Source organism: Lycorma delicatula, chromosome 8 (genome assembly GCF_047948215.1).
Source record: "Lycorma delicatula isolate Av1 chromosome 8, ASM4794821v1, whole genome shotgun sequence".
In the NCBI taxonomy this organism is placed as follows: Eukaryota; Metazoa; Arthropoda; class Insecta; order Hemiptera; family Fulgoridae; genus Lycorma; species Lycorma delicatula.
This window is the reverse complement of record NC_134462.1, coordinates 110259246-110274961: the sequence shown is the minus strand read 5'-3', so window position 1 is coordinate 110274961 and position 15716 is coordinate 110259246. Positions and strand designations below refer to the sequence as shown.

The 15716-nt window shown below is 34.2% G+C and overlaps 1 protein-coding gene across 6 annotated transcripts in view; it reads right to left on the bottom strand.

Moving 5' to 3' along the window:
• Positions 1-15716, bottom strand: part of LOC142329346 (uncharacterized) — a 310193-nt gene that overhangs the window by 192536 nt on the left and 101941 nt on the right. The gene's annotated exons all lie outside the window — the stretch shown is intronic.

Below are 15716 nucleotides of genomic sequence, written 5' to 3'. Positions count from 1 at the left end.
CTGTATCATATTTGTATTACATTATACTATGAATTTTCTTATAACTTAATTATTTATGTATTACTCAATAGTTTATATTCAAAATCTGCCGATTTTGGCGGGTAGTTATGTTAAGTTTTAATATCAAGTTTTCTTTTTCAAAATATTGTAATGGTAGCTTGTTGTTGTAGTTACATTTCACGCCGCTAGGGCTGACCAGACGCGTTCTCTTCCTTTGTTACACACTCGGAGTGTTGTGGACACACGTTGCAACATGTTTTGTAGTGGGACGGTAACATACAATGCATTTAGTTATTCAATCATTCATTTATGTTAATTCGATTCAATATACTTCAATACTCAAAATATTATATGTATTATTAATATTCAATGTTATATTACTAAACTACAACAAACAAGACTACCAGATATATCTAATCAAAAATGTATTCTACAAATGAATAAATGCTACGTAAATTCAATATGGATTCGTCTACTTATTCAATCTTCAACCTAATCAACAGTTATGAAATATTTATTTTTGACAAATAGTAATTTTCTTTTTATTTGATTAATAAATAGGGTTTTGTATTTTTTCTCATGATTATAATTTGTAGTGATTGATTATGCAGATGTGTTGTTTTTATTAAACTATTAAAAAATTACAAAAAATATTTTTTTAACATAATTCTTTTGTTCTATTGTTACAGGTACGATACAGGTAATTTACTTCATAGGTTAAAGACTGTGGATTATTTGAACAGCGTTAACTTTACTTAAATATTTATCTCTGTTAATGTAATACTAACGACTGGAAGGAGGAATATTTAACTTGTAGCAGGTAGTCCTTTTTCCAGTATGTTAAACTAATTATTTTACTGTTTCATCAAAAACTTGTTTATATTTATTTTGTAAATATGTGTATATTCGGATAATAAATATATGCATGGTATTTTAAGAAAAATATCGTGTTCGCCCAGGTAAGTCTCTCTGTAGGTTGTGTTTTTTTTTTATTTATATATTTTTTTACATGTGTGTTTTTTCAGGTTTTGTATGCATTTAATTCATTCGGTTATGCTTTAGTTTTAAGTCGTGCTCTTATCCCATCCCGTAGACTTTGGTAAAAGTTATTAGAAACTGGATTTTAATTTTTTTATTGATTATTATATTGTACAATTAGCTGTACAAAAAGTATGTAAAACATTAATATATCTTGAAAAGAAGTGGAAAAAATAATTTTTTATTGCATGTTTTTTGAAAAATTCCAATTCCGGATCATACAATTTACTTCTCGCATTAAATAATTTTTATGGGGATTTTCTTTAATTCTGATTTTTGTAATATCATGTTTGCTATTTTTAACTGTTTGTAGAATTCTATTCATTAATAAATGTTTATCTTACTTGGTTTTTTTTTCGGTTAGCTTTAGAAGAGTGAGTTGTGGAATTGTTTGGTTTTTACATATGTATTGCGCATGTTCTATGTGTGTTAAGTTGAAGTGCCTAGAAAAGTACGTTGTTAAAAATAATGTTGCTAGAATACAAATATACGATCAGTCCTTCAAAAGTACAGCCTGATTCTAATGCAGATCCTAAAATTCAAGAAAATGTTTGTGATAAGTATTCACTATCATCACCATATTTTCTAACAGGTAATAATAATTTTTGTATGATTATTATTAGATAATATAACTATTGTTTCATTAATATCATCAAGATAATTTTTCTGACGAATAATTTTTTTTGTTTTCAGGTACATGTGTTACATATAAAAATTTTTGCTTAATATTAAATTCATCCTATTTCAAAGAGCTGTTCGGTGTGACTAATACATGATGTTCAGTATTAATTCCATAACGGTAGTTATTTTTCTCAGTAACTTAGTGCTATATTTTTTGTTGGTTTATACATGTTGATTTATAATTATAAGATTTTATTGGAAAACATCGATGTAGTTAATTAATATTATAATTAATTATTGTTTGAGATTTAAAAAATATGTTTATCTGTGTTTCAGAATCATGAGTTGTCATTTAAGTACTGTACTTATTTTAAAATTATGCCACTTTCAAGACTTTCGAGCTGATTAATATATTATATTCAGTATAATTTAAATAGCGGTAATGTACAGTTTTGTTAGCATCGTCATATTAACTAACAGTTTTTACTTATTATACGATTATTAGATTTTATTGGATAATAGGCACATAGATTAATAATAAAATCATAAATTTTTGTTTAAGACTATTAAAATTATATATTTTTTTTGTTTCAGATGTAATTGTTATCATTTAACACCCTACTCATTTTAAAAATGGATGCTTTCAAGACTGCTTGACAGTGAGTAAAATACGAGGGACGATCAGAAAGTAAGTTACGCCCGGTCTATGAAACAAACATATATTTATAAGACAAACCTACATGTTTATATATATTTTTTGACTGCCTGTATTTTTGTGTCTCCTTTTATGTGTTGCTCATTCAGTTTAAATAGTGTAATGTAACACCCAGCTCTCATCCCCTATGCGGATTTCTTTCAAAACATGTGGACCAGTCGTGGAATAATGCTGATGAAAATAAAAAAGCTAATGCAAAAAGTTGACGTTTGTGGTTGTCTGTCAACAGACGTGGCACAATTTGCGCACACATGTTGGGGTAACCAAGCTGATCGTGAATGAAATCGCATACACAGTACTTTCACAGACGTTATCTTCACTCGCAATTTCTCCAATTTTACTGCGCCGGTTACTCATTATCATTTCATTCACGGTTTCCGATTAATCCATCGTGTTTTCAGTTAAGTGATCCCAAAAAAAGTGAGCTTGGGATGAAAGTTGGCACCGTGTAAGTCGTGTGGGGTTCACCCTATGGCTATTTTGTTCTCTCCAACTACACGCATGAGTGAGGAATCAGGGCTTACTGATGGTGGCTATGATGACCCTCGACATAGGATGAACCTGTGAGGAATGCGGGAAGGACATGTGCTAAGCGAGTCTGGATCTGATAGGCTGTCCCAGGGAAGGTTAACCCTTTTGTTATTAGATTTGATAGAAATGGATATCATTATTTTTAAAAATAAGTGATTTTTTTTTTAAGCAGATTGCGTTTTCATAGATATATAATAAACACATGGTTAAGTAATATAAAAAGGAAATTATAGTCCATAAATGATCCTGTCATTATTTTTCTATGCTTGATTTTTTTCAAGTACTTATATCAAAAAGTAAAAAACAATTTTGTTTTTAAAACTCAGTGTGTTTATATATATATATATATATATATATATATATATATATATACATACTAAATATGAAGAATTAATATTAAACCATTAAACAATAAGTTAACAGGGAGAATGTTAAAAAGGAAATTCTTAAATCAGCAGAAGCGAACTTAGGCGGAATAAAGAGAACTGGTAGAAAACCTTGGGTTTCAGACGATATATTGCAGCTGATGGATGAACGTAGAAAATATAAGAATGCTAGTGATGAAGAAAGTAAAAGGAACTATCGGCAATTAAGAAATGCTATAAACAGGAAGTGCAAACTGGCGAAAGAAGAGTGGATTAAAGAAAAGTGTTCAGAAGTGGAAAGAGAAATGAACATTGGTAAAATAGACGGAGCATACAGGAAAGTTAAGGAAAATTTTGGGGTACATAAATTAAAATCTAATAATGTGTTAAACAAAGATGGTACACCTATATATAATACGAAAGTTAAAGTCGATAGATGGGTGGAATATATTGAAGAGTTATACGGAGGAAATGAATTAGAAAATGGTTTTATAGAGGAAGAAGAGGAAGTTGAGGAGGATGAAATGGGAGAAACAATACTGAGATCTGAATTTAAGAGAGCATTAAAAGATTTAAATGGCAGAAAGGCTCCTGGAATAGACGGAATACCTGTAGAATTACTGCGCAGTGCAGGGGAGGAGGCGATTGATAGATTATACAAACTGGTGTGTAATATTTATGAAAAAGGGGAATTTCCGTCAGACTTCAAAAAAAGTGTTATAGTAATGATACCAAAGAAATCAGGGGCAGATAAATGTGAAGAATACAGAACAATTAGTTTAACTAGTCATGCATCAAAAATCTTAACTAGAATTCTATACAGAAGAATTGAGAGGAGAGTGGAGGAAGTGTTAGGAGAAGACCAATTTGGTTTCAGGAAAAGTATAGGGACACGGGAAGCAATTTTAGGCCTCAGATTAATAGTAGAAGGAAGATTAAAGAAAAACAAACCAACATACTTGGCGTTTATAGACCTAGAAAAGGCATTCGATAACGTAGACTGGAATAAAATGTTCAGCATTTTAAAAAAATTAGGGTTCAAATACAGAGATAGAAGAACAATTGCTAACATGTACAGGAACCAAACAGCAACAGTAGCAATTGAAGAACATAAGAAAGAAGCCATAATAAGAAAGGGAGTCCGACAAGGATGTTCTCTATCTCCGTTACTTTTTAATCTTTACATGGAACTAGCAGTTAATGATGTTAAAGAACAATTTAGATTCGGAGTAACAGTACAAGGTGAAAAGATAAAGATGCTACGATTTGCTGATGATATAGTAATTCTAGCCGAGAATAAAAAGGATTTAGAAGAAACAATGAACGGCATAGATGAAGTCCTACGCAAGAACTATTGCATGAAAATAAACAAGAACAAAACAAAAGTAATGAAATGTAGTAGAAATAACAAAGATGGACCACTGAATGTGAAAATAGGAGGAGAAAAGATTATGGAGGTAGAAGAATTTTGTTATTTGGGAAGTAGAATTACTAAAGATGGACGAAGCAGGAGCGATATAAAATGCCGAATAGCACAAGCTAAACGAGCCTTCAGTAAGAAATATAAGCTGTTTACATCAAAAATTAATTTAAATGTCAGGAAAAGATTTTTGAAAGTGTATGTTTGGAGTGTCGCTTTATATGGAAGTGAAACTTGGACAATCGGAGTATCTGAGAAGAAAAGATTAGAAGCTTTTGAAATGTGGTGCTATAGGAGAATGTTAAAAATCAGATGGGTGGATAAAGTGACAAATGAGGAGGTATTGCGGCAAATAGATGAAGAAAGAACCATCTGGAAAAATATAGTTAAAAGAAGAGACAGACTTATAGGCCACATACTAAGGCATCCTGGAATAGTCGCTTTAATTTTGGAAGGACAGGTAGAAGGGAAAAATTGTGTAGGCAGGCCACGTTTGGAATATGTAAAACAAATTGTTAGGGATGTAGGATGTAGAGGGTATACTGAAATGAAACGACTAGCACTAGATAGGGAATCTTGGAGAGCTGCATCAAACCAGTCAAGTGACTGAAGACAAAAAAAAAAAAAAAAAAAAAAACAAAAAGTAACTTTATTTTCAAACATTGTAGTACATTACACAACTTTACTGCTGTGCGGCTATAACCTTATAACTTAGGAACGGTTTAATTAAGGTTAGGCGCTACCCCACTCCATATGCTTCTTTCCCGTCCTCGATTGAATGGAAAAAGTAATTATAATTCATTGTTTATAAAATATAAATGTACACTTTAGGGTTACTTTATCCAATTTCGGCTGTTTTACACTATCTTTTTCTGTCTTACATTATTACAGGATTTATGTAAATCATATGAGACACAAGTAACACCAATTAGTCTTTGCTTTCACTGAAAATACTGATGTTATTTTTACAATCAATCCCTATGATGAATACAGTGAAGGTGATATCTGTAGGGCTAAATGTACCTACAATTTTTATGGATATTTTAATAATGTACCACATAATTTAAATATACCACATAATGTTATATTGTATATATAATGTACCACATCAGTGTATTAGGCTTAGTGAAAAATAAATAACGGGAAATCACTTCATTTGTCTACTCTTCGTGGTAAACCTAACATAAGATACTTTCTCTTGGAAATGCTATTTAAAGGAGTGAGTTTGTCTTACGTTTGATTCCTACAGTCGATTTTTTAAAATTGTAGTTTATAAAATTACAAACAGAAAGAATAACAGACAAAAATTTTGTATAAAAAACTCTAACACTTTCGCTGTGTATATATATATATATATATGTCGGAGAGGCGAGGAGATTTGTCAGGGATTCAACGTTTTGTGCTTCACTCATTCCCACCATTACAAGTGGAGAATATATCAGATTACAATAAAGTTCAATTAATAAAAATGAGTAGATAACTCGTACAATGAAATAATTACAAATGATAATTATCACTTATCAATAACTCAGTAGCACACGAATTACAATATAAGATTAATTCAATTTAGAATTCAAATAATATTAAAACAACTTGCGATAGACCGAGGCTCAGGGAAATAACGAATTCGCGACCACCAGGACGTCTGTTCGATCTGGGTTCCAAAGCAAGACTACCTTTTCTCAATATTCTCAAATAATATACCTACTGCATATTTCCTTTTCCTTATTAATTTTATGATACCCCTATCGTCCTGGGATCCCGACTACGTTGACAACCATGTGCCTACCTAGGCCTTAGCCTACCGCAATAAAACAATTTAAACCTTATTTTACAAAACATTACAAGTAATAGTGCATTTCTTAAAACTACTAAAAATACAGATATTCTAAAGAATATTCTCATCGTTTTGTCGGAAGATACTCCACTGTACTTTATTCTCCGACATATATATATATATATATATACATACACTCTTATAAATCCTTCAATATTAATAATATAGATTATGTCGTGTCATGTGCCCCATCTGAATATTGTAATATGAATTCTTTATTTTTTACGACTATATTTTATAATGTTTGTTTTATTACGAGTATTTTTTTTCTTTGTATAAATGAATTATTGTGATTTTTTTTTTTACTTTTTTACTATATTTCATTCTTCTACTGTAATGTAAACATATTAATTTACGAGATTTTCAGTTTTATTTAATATAAATCTGAGCCAAATTTTTTTTTACAAATACAATTCATGTTGTAGGTTCAAGACTTTATTGGAGTTGTTTTTATTTACAATGCCGATCTTTCCATCTCTCGTAAAGCTTTTACTGTGTTCTCATATTCAGTTTCTTAGTTTATTTTTATACAGAATAGTATATTATATTATACAGCATAAAACTGACAATAAAAACATTTCACTAATGCAAAAGTTAAATTTAAATGTTCGTTATTTATTTTTCTAATAACGTTTATTTCTCTCTCTCTCTCTCTCTCTCTGTGTGGGTGTGTGTGTGTGTTGTGCGTGTGTATGTGTGCGCGTTTGCCTCTTAATGAAATGAAATTGTTTTTTATACTTAAATCGTAATTGATTGAAAAATCATTCAATAATATGTTTATAAATTCAACAGTTTATATTTATATATATATATATATATATATATATATATATATAGAAAGAGAGAGCCCACCGGGCTGGTCTAATGGTAAAATCACTTGTTTAACAGTTGATTTTCGAAGTTGAAGGTTCTGAGGTTCGAATCCTAGTAAATGTTAGTTGCTTTAAATACTCGACAGTTGATACCTACCTGTATGCTATAGTGGTTGGGGTTCAATTAACCACACAACTCAGGAATGGTTGATCTAAATCTGTATAAGACTACACGTCATACGTATCATCTTCATCTCACTGGGCCATGGGGAGGTTGTTGCTTATGTTCACTAGTTGAACAGATTGCAAAGTACACATTATATATACCGTATATATTTATAGAGTTGGTCACGGGACAAAATTAAGGAACTGATTCAGATATCGTAATCCCTCTGTCCTCCATTTTCTGTTTTTTTTCAATAAGTATTTATATATTCAGTATGGATTGAAATATTTCAATTAAATATTTTTATTAAAAAGTTTTGTTTTTTAAATACGTTTTAATTAAAAAGAGAATTAAAACGTGGCTTTTGGTTCAATAATCTAACCAAAAGCCACACACGCCTGTGAAACCCTCTTTAAACTAAATACCCAATCAACAACCGACAATCATAAAAAAAATAAACAGACGAATATTAAGAACAGCCATTAATTTCAAACACCAAGTTCATGGTAAATGATGGATAATCCCTAACAGCATAGTCTACAGGAAATCGAGTCGATGACAGAAACAATGAGAAAAAGGAGAGTCGCTTTTTTTCAGCCACCTCTACAGATACCTGACACTAGTCTCACTAAACAGCTCTTAAACTATCAACTCAAGAACAAGATCCGAAATAAATGGATCCAGGACATAAAGTTCAATATGAAGAGCTGAACTATAAATGAAGAAATTATCAAAAAAAAAAAAAAAAACAAAAACGAGAAGAAAAGAAGGTCTTAAAAGAAAATAAGCTAACACAACTCCCCTTCAATAAAAAAAAACAACCGAGCATAATTACAACAGAAAAAATGAGGGTTTCCAGATAGAAAAATATGAAACTGATGTGGAAATGGAAGAAACAGCAGCAAGCTAACTCCGCAGATCGTTCTTCGAACTTAATAGACATGGAACGACCTAAGTTCTCCTACTGGGGCGAAAAATATCTAAAAAAAAAGGAAAATGTGAAGACTAAATATATATACAGTACGTTCGGAAAGTCGTGCAGTATGGTTTAGAATTATGTGGTGCATTCTATTCTTCCGGCGTTAGGTTAGTTGTCCTGTAGGTCCGTTGGGCACTGCTAAATAATAAACCAAGACTCCAGTTGTTGAGTTTTGATTATTGGATGTGGTTCATTTCGTTTCGTACTGTTTCGTTTTTCAGAATCGATAGTTGCGAGAAACGTAATGGTTCATTGGTAGAGGAACGCATTTTTCCCGTTGAACATGTCTTTCGTGAAGATGACAAGTATTTAATGAAGCACCATTTTTCTGAAAAAGTTTTTAAATACTCCTTTTCTTCACCGAAATGCAGTTCGAAAATCATACTGAAAAATTTCGAGCAACAGGTTCTGTTGAAGACGCTGATCGATGTGGAAGAACACCAAAACTAAACGAAAAGAAGCTGCTTGATATTTCGGACGCTATGGCCGAAAGTCCATCAAAGTCAGTACGTAAGTTAGCACTTGCTACCGTACATAAAGCTGTAAGAAAAGAACTGAAACTTTTCCCCTACAAAGTAATTTGTGTTCAAGAACTGAAACTTCTAGAACATGCCAAAAAGACTAAATTATTGTCAGTGGTTTAAACGTTTTATTGATCAAAATTCCTTTTTTTTTTGTTTAGTCTCCGGGACCACCGTTAGAGGATGAGATGATGATTTGTAGCGTGTGTGAAAATGCCATGCCTGACCGGGATTCGAACCCGGGACCTCCGGATGAAAGGCCGAGATGCTACTACTTGCGCCACGGAGGCCAGCGACCTAAATTCCTTGGTCATCCTCGACATTTTCACAGATAAGCGTGGATTCATCTGGGAGGGTGTATTAATTCACAAAATACACGACTGTCAACAACTAACCTCCATGAATTACATGAACAATCTTTACACGAATTAAAAATTGGAGTATGTCTCGATGTGAGTAGAACACGCATTATAGATGCAATCTTTTTTTTTTAATTCAGAAATAGTGATCGTTATTGTACTGTTTTAACAGACTTTATTATCATTTAACATAATAGGAAATCAATCAATCTTGGTTCCAACAAGATGGCTCCACAGCGCACACAGCTAATAGGTCACTGACTTTTTTACGAAATGTGGTGAACGAATCATTTCGAGGGGTTTGTGCCCTGCATGATCGCCCGATCTACTATTTCTTTTTGCTGTTTAGCCTCCGGTAATTACCTTTCAGGTAATACTTCAGAGGATGAATGAGGATGATATGTATGAGTGTAGTCTTGTACAGTCTCAGTTCGACCATTCCTGAGATGTGTGGTTAATTGAAACCCAACCACCAAAGAACACCGGTATCCACGAGTATCTAGTATTCAAATCCGTGTAAAAATAACTGACTTTACTACGACTTGAACGCTGGAACTCTCGACTTCCAAATCAGCTGATTTGGGGAGACGCGTTCACCACTAGACCAACCCGGTGGGTTATGATCGCCCGATCTGACTTTCTATGGATGCCAGCAAAACAAGCAGTGTATCGTAACAACCACGCACGATTGAGGAAATAAAAATCGCAATAACAGCATACGTACGAGACATTCCAGTACATCAGCTGGTTAAAATCTTTGAAAACAAATGAAACATGTGCAGTGTTGTATTGATGTTGGAGGGGGTCATGTTCAACATCTTTTATAAACTATTTTAGTTATTGTAATATCTTTTTCTATAAAATAATAAAATAGAAATACAAAATAATAATTAAGAAAGTTTCATCACACTCCCATAATTCCAGTGCACAGCAATTTTCCGAACATTCTGTATTTTAAGTACGCTTAAAATTAAAAAAAATATATATATTTAGATATACATATTTATCTAAAGAGTTTTCCGAAAGTTTTTGCAAATTTTACTAGTAAATTCCTCTAATAAAAATAATGAAATAAGTTCATATGAACTTTAGTTTCGAGTTACGACTAGCGAAAAGTATGGCCCAGATTTCAGCTGTAGAAATGAAAATTCTATATTAAAACTTTATGGACATATATTATTGAGCAAAATTACTGATTTCATTCAACAAGAGCAATCTTAATGATAAAATCGAAAGCTAAGTCACAGAACTGTATCTTCAAAAATTTCCGAAAAACTCTGTAACATTCAAAATATTGGAGTCAAAAAGAACTTTTTGCTCAAATTGTTTATTTTATGTCGACTAGTTATTTCTCTTTGATCGTTTATTAGATTGATCTTTTGCATCTCCTTCGAACTGAAAAATATTCCACATACTAATCGACGTTAGTTAAAACAATTCACGTGAGTAAGGGCTTTATAAGTTTTGTTTGTATTTAAATGTTTTGGGGAATTAGTCAGACGGCTGGTTTTTTTTCTATTCTTTGCTATTTTCTATTCCTTTCTATTCTGTATTAATCATTAACTACAACGTTTTGTCTTTCTCTACAGTTTTAACCTTCACATGTCCTCTATCAATTAAATTTATAAGTGTTAACTACATCAATTTATCCATCCTTCCTAATTTCACAACTTAAATAACAGAATTTTCCCGTTTCTTGTATATTCTATCCCTTTAATTTCTTATTATTATTCTTTTTATCAAATTATTAGTAACGAAATTAATACTCCACCGATGTTCATGGCGGAGTGATAGCGTCTCTGTCTTTCATCCTGTATTTGCTGGGTTCAAATCACTGTCAGGGTTGGTATTACTTCCTTGTACGAAGTACAAAAACGATTAGCCGTAGAATGTTGAAATTTTAGATGTAGGACTGCTGTAACATCTAATTGTGCACCTCCTCTTTTGATTGCAATCTACTGGACCAAAAGTTTCCAAAAAGGCAAAAAAAAAAAAAAAAATGGATTTTGGCCTTTTATTAGCTGCAGTAATAAGCCTTCATTGAGAGCTTTTCAGCGATATATCCATAAGTGGTACTTATTTTCATTGGTTCCAGAGTTATAGCCAAATTAAAGTGTAATTAATGTAATATTTAGATCTTACAAGGGGAAAGCACATCAGTTCGAATCCGACTTCATATACGTTTTATTATTTATTTATTTTTTTAATTTAAATATATTGATTTAATAATAATTATTAACTTCTAATACTAAATAAAAATTGCAGTAAATAATAATTCAATAATAAAAAGAAACTTTTTAAATCATACGTTATTAGTGATATAAAGTTTTATGTACTTTTAAAAATGTGTATATCCAATTTAATTTGTTTGAAAAAAGAAATAAATAAATCTTGTGTTTTGCCAAATATCTTTCTTAACGAAAAATTTATATTAATTATTTTTTCTTATTATAAATCAAAATAATATATATATATATATATATATATATATATATATATATATATATATATATAATGCAAATAGTAGTTCGGAATCATTGAAAATTATTTATAGAAATAATTTAAAATTAGTACTTTAAAAAAGCTTAAACACGAAAGGCTAAAAATATCAATTAATTAAATTAACAAATAATGCCATTTTTTTTAACTTCACAAATTTTAAGAAAAAAAAACAATAAATATTTTTATTTAACTCCCATTTTCTATTTTTGGATCAAATTTCGAAATCAGTATTTTATTCACTTCCCTGACATTTTTCATAAACAGTCGTAGATTCATGCTTTGTGTTGATATAATAATCAGGCATAATTAACACCATTAATTGAGACAAAATAAATGTTAATTTAGATTAGATAGTTAAAAAAAAAGCAAAATCAATATTGACTTTAATGGAAGATTAATATCCATACGATCATATTTTACAAACAGTTGCGGCTCGCGTATAGGCACTGTGAAACTGCAGCACTCCCTAATCCACTTGATATTATCGATACCATTTAATATAATGAGTCCTTTTTTCATTAATTTTTTCTTTATACTTGTACAATATAAATCCTTATGCTTAATGTCAGTAGCCATATCCCAGTTTATGAAAAAGATACAAAAATCTCAATATTGGACTTGTCGCTTCACATTTCCAACGGCGTGGTGTTTGGCTGTTATGTGCATTCGCACATTGTAAGCTGCACCCATCGTTGGGAGGGATAGAGAGAACTGTCGTTTCCGCAGTGCCGACCCTGGCGTGCTGGTGGAGGGTTTTTTTTTACTTCGCTTGTGTTGTGCTTAAAAACCGTGTACCATATTCTTCAGTGTAATAAAGTGTAGAATTAGATTATTATCCTGCTTCCAGCTATTCATTTTTTTTGTCAAAACAAGAAGAATGGATTTCATTTTTAAATGAATAGATCAAGCTTGAACTGTAACAATTTAGGTTAAGTAAGTGAAAAATATTTGATTTTGTTCTTTTAGGATTTTATCGAGTTTCTGAATAAATTTTATTTTTATACATGTTTGTGTCCTTACACAATTTTAAAACAAAGGCTAAAAATTTTCTGGAGCAGCACCCCCCATTAATTTTAGCTACGAGCCGTCATTTTTTACAAAAATATTGTAAATAATATTGTAAATAAAAAGCGAGGACTGTTCAACGTCGTTGAATCATCAAGCCCATTTATATTGATAAGCACCCTACAGTCTTATTTTTAATATAACACCAATATTATTTTGATAACTTAAAAAGTTATCAAGATTATATCACTCTCCTCGAACCGTGGCTTACATGTTGGAAAGTAAAAATAAATGACACAAAATCAAAGCACGTGACGTTCATCCTTCCTAAGGAACACTGTCCTCCTGTTTCTTTCATTCCGATTCCGAGATCTCAAGACTGTAAATATTTGGGTTTTCATCTTGATCGACGAGCTACTTGGGCGAAACATATCACTTCTAAGTGGAAACAGTTGTATCTCAAGTTTAAACACATGTACTGGCTGATAGGACATAGATCTCGGCTTTCTGAGAAAGTAAATTATTGATCTATAAATCCGTTTTGAAATCTGTTTGGACTTACGGGCTTGAATTGTGGGTTAGAGTGTGCAACTCAAGAATTGACATACTTGAACGCTACCAAACAAAAACACTGCGGAAAATGCTCAACATACCCTGGTACATAAGTAATCATTATATATAATGACCTTAAGTTGCGAACCGTTCGGCAGGAAATCTCTCTGTTTAGCCTACGGTATCAAAATCGTTTGGATCGGCACCCAAACTATTTGGTGGTCAATTTATTAGATTACACGATCAGTGATTTTTTTCAAGACTGCTGAGGAACAATATTATTTTTTTATTTTTTTAAACTCCCCGAAGACGACCAGCCCACGCTAAAAAGCTTAACACAGTCGCCTAAGGGTTTCATGGCAGCGCAGTCTGCCCTCCCTAGCTCGTCCGAACTCGGACATCCCATCGGGGTTTCTCGTGCCTCCTCGAAAACATACTAATCACCTCTTCCGGTGATCAGAATTTTTCTCCGCAGGAGAGCACCCTTCCAGTCCCTATTGTACCTGATCAAGACACACATTTCGTTTGCCTTTCACAGTTACGCGTCCCCCCATGCACACCTCGAGGGTCCCCCATGCCATCATCGGAGAGCTCCGACCCACCCACTCTTGCGCGTGAGTAGGCCCGAACACCCTAGGCATAGAGGCTGCCTCCCTGGCCCCTACACGCATCAGATGGACTAGTATCTGTCCTCGATCACCTACGCATTCCCATGACCCCTCATTACTTGTTGCGCCATGCCTCCTTCGCCGTCAGCGGTAGAGCACCGCACACAATATCTCCCCACTCCATGTTCATCGGTATATCCGGCAGCATAATCCAACAACAACATGAGAAAAGACACATAATACAATCATAAATTCCTAACCTAGCGAAGTACATTAACAACTACAAAAACAAAACACATTTCGACGCCTCTTTTGACATCGAGGGCCGTGTGCACGTCAAGGGGGTTCCTCCTGCCTCTTCGCTGTTAGTACGAGACGAGCCACTCTCTCTACCTCCCTCCATCCATTCTCACTCTGGAGCATGTGTCTGACGACATTATCTGGTGTTAAGGCCACCGGAATCTGACGTCTCTCGTTCTCCCACCTGACACAATCGAACCAGGTGTGTTCGGCTGTGTCAGCTGTCGCACAGTACCTGCAACCCGCCGTTCTCCTCCTCTTGAAGCGATGCAGATAGCTATCAAAGTTCCCATGGCCCGAAAGTAGTTGAGTGAGGCAGTATCCAACTTCACCATGCTTACGTACCACCCAAGCACTCACGTCCGGAATCAGACGCATAGTCCACCGTCCTACCTGGCTCGCCTCCCACCGTTGCTGCCAGATGGCCATGATCTGCGCCCTTGCATTCTCTTTGTTTACGCCTTCAAACCGCAAGCATCGTTCCTCAACCAATAGGTCTATTGGCGGCGTTCCCGCAATGACGCAGATTGCGTCATAGGAGACTGTCCTGTAGGCACATGTCACCCGCAGAAGCAGCCTCCAGCTTCCTCCTGTACTTCTGAACCGCCACTGCCCTTTTCCATGCAGGGGCCGCATACAATAGGACTGATGTCACGGTTGCAGCTATGACTCGTCGACGTTTCTCTCGTGGCCCTACTGTGTTCGCCATCAGCCTCGAGATAGCCCTCAGCTGTTGTTCTGCCTTCTTTATTGCTTCCTCTACATGAGGTCCGAATGAACGGCGCTTGTCCATCCAGACCCCGAGGTATTTGGCCCTCGAGACTTGGCTTATCTCTGCACCATCGATGGTGAAGCGCATCTCCCTTAGCTGGCGTCGACCTGCAAGCACCAGCGCCTCCGACTTTTCTGGTGCTATTTGCAGACCGTGAGTCACCATCCAATGGTGCACCATTGCCAAGGCAATGTTTCCATTGGCCTCCACCTGCCTCTCATCCCTTCCTTTGATTAGTAAGGACAGGTCGTCGGCGAATCCGAAGACTTCAACCCCCTCCAGATAAGCCTGGCAAAGAACTCCATCATACGTGATGTTCCACAAGAGAGGGCCCAGCACCGAGCCTTGCGGGACCCTCGCTCGCATCTGAAACACCCGTTCGCCAGTATCCGTGAACGTGCACACTTCCCTGTCACTTAAGTAGTTACTAATGATCGTTTGAAGTTGTCCGGAGACTCCTTTCGCCCTCAACGCCTACCCGATGACCTCCCATAGCAGGCTGTTGATGGCGTTCCGGAACAATAGGAACAATATTCTTGGTTTGCCTTATCGTTTCAATTAGGTGACTTTATGGTCACAGCCGCTGGGTCTGTGGCAACTTAATGTTAGTTCA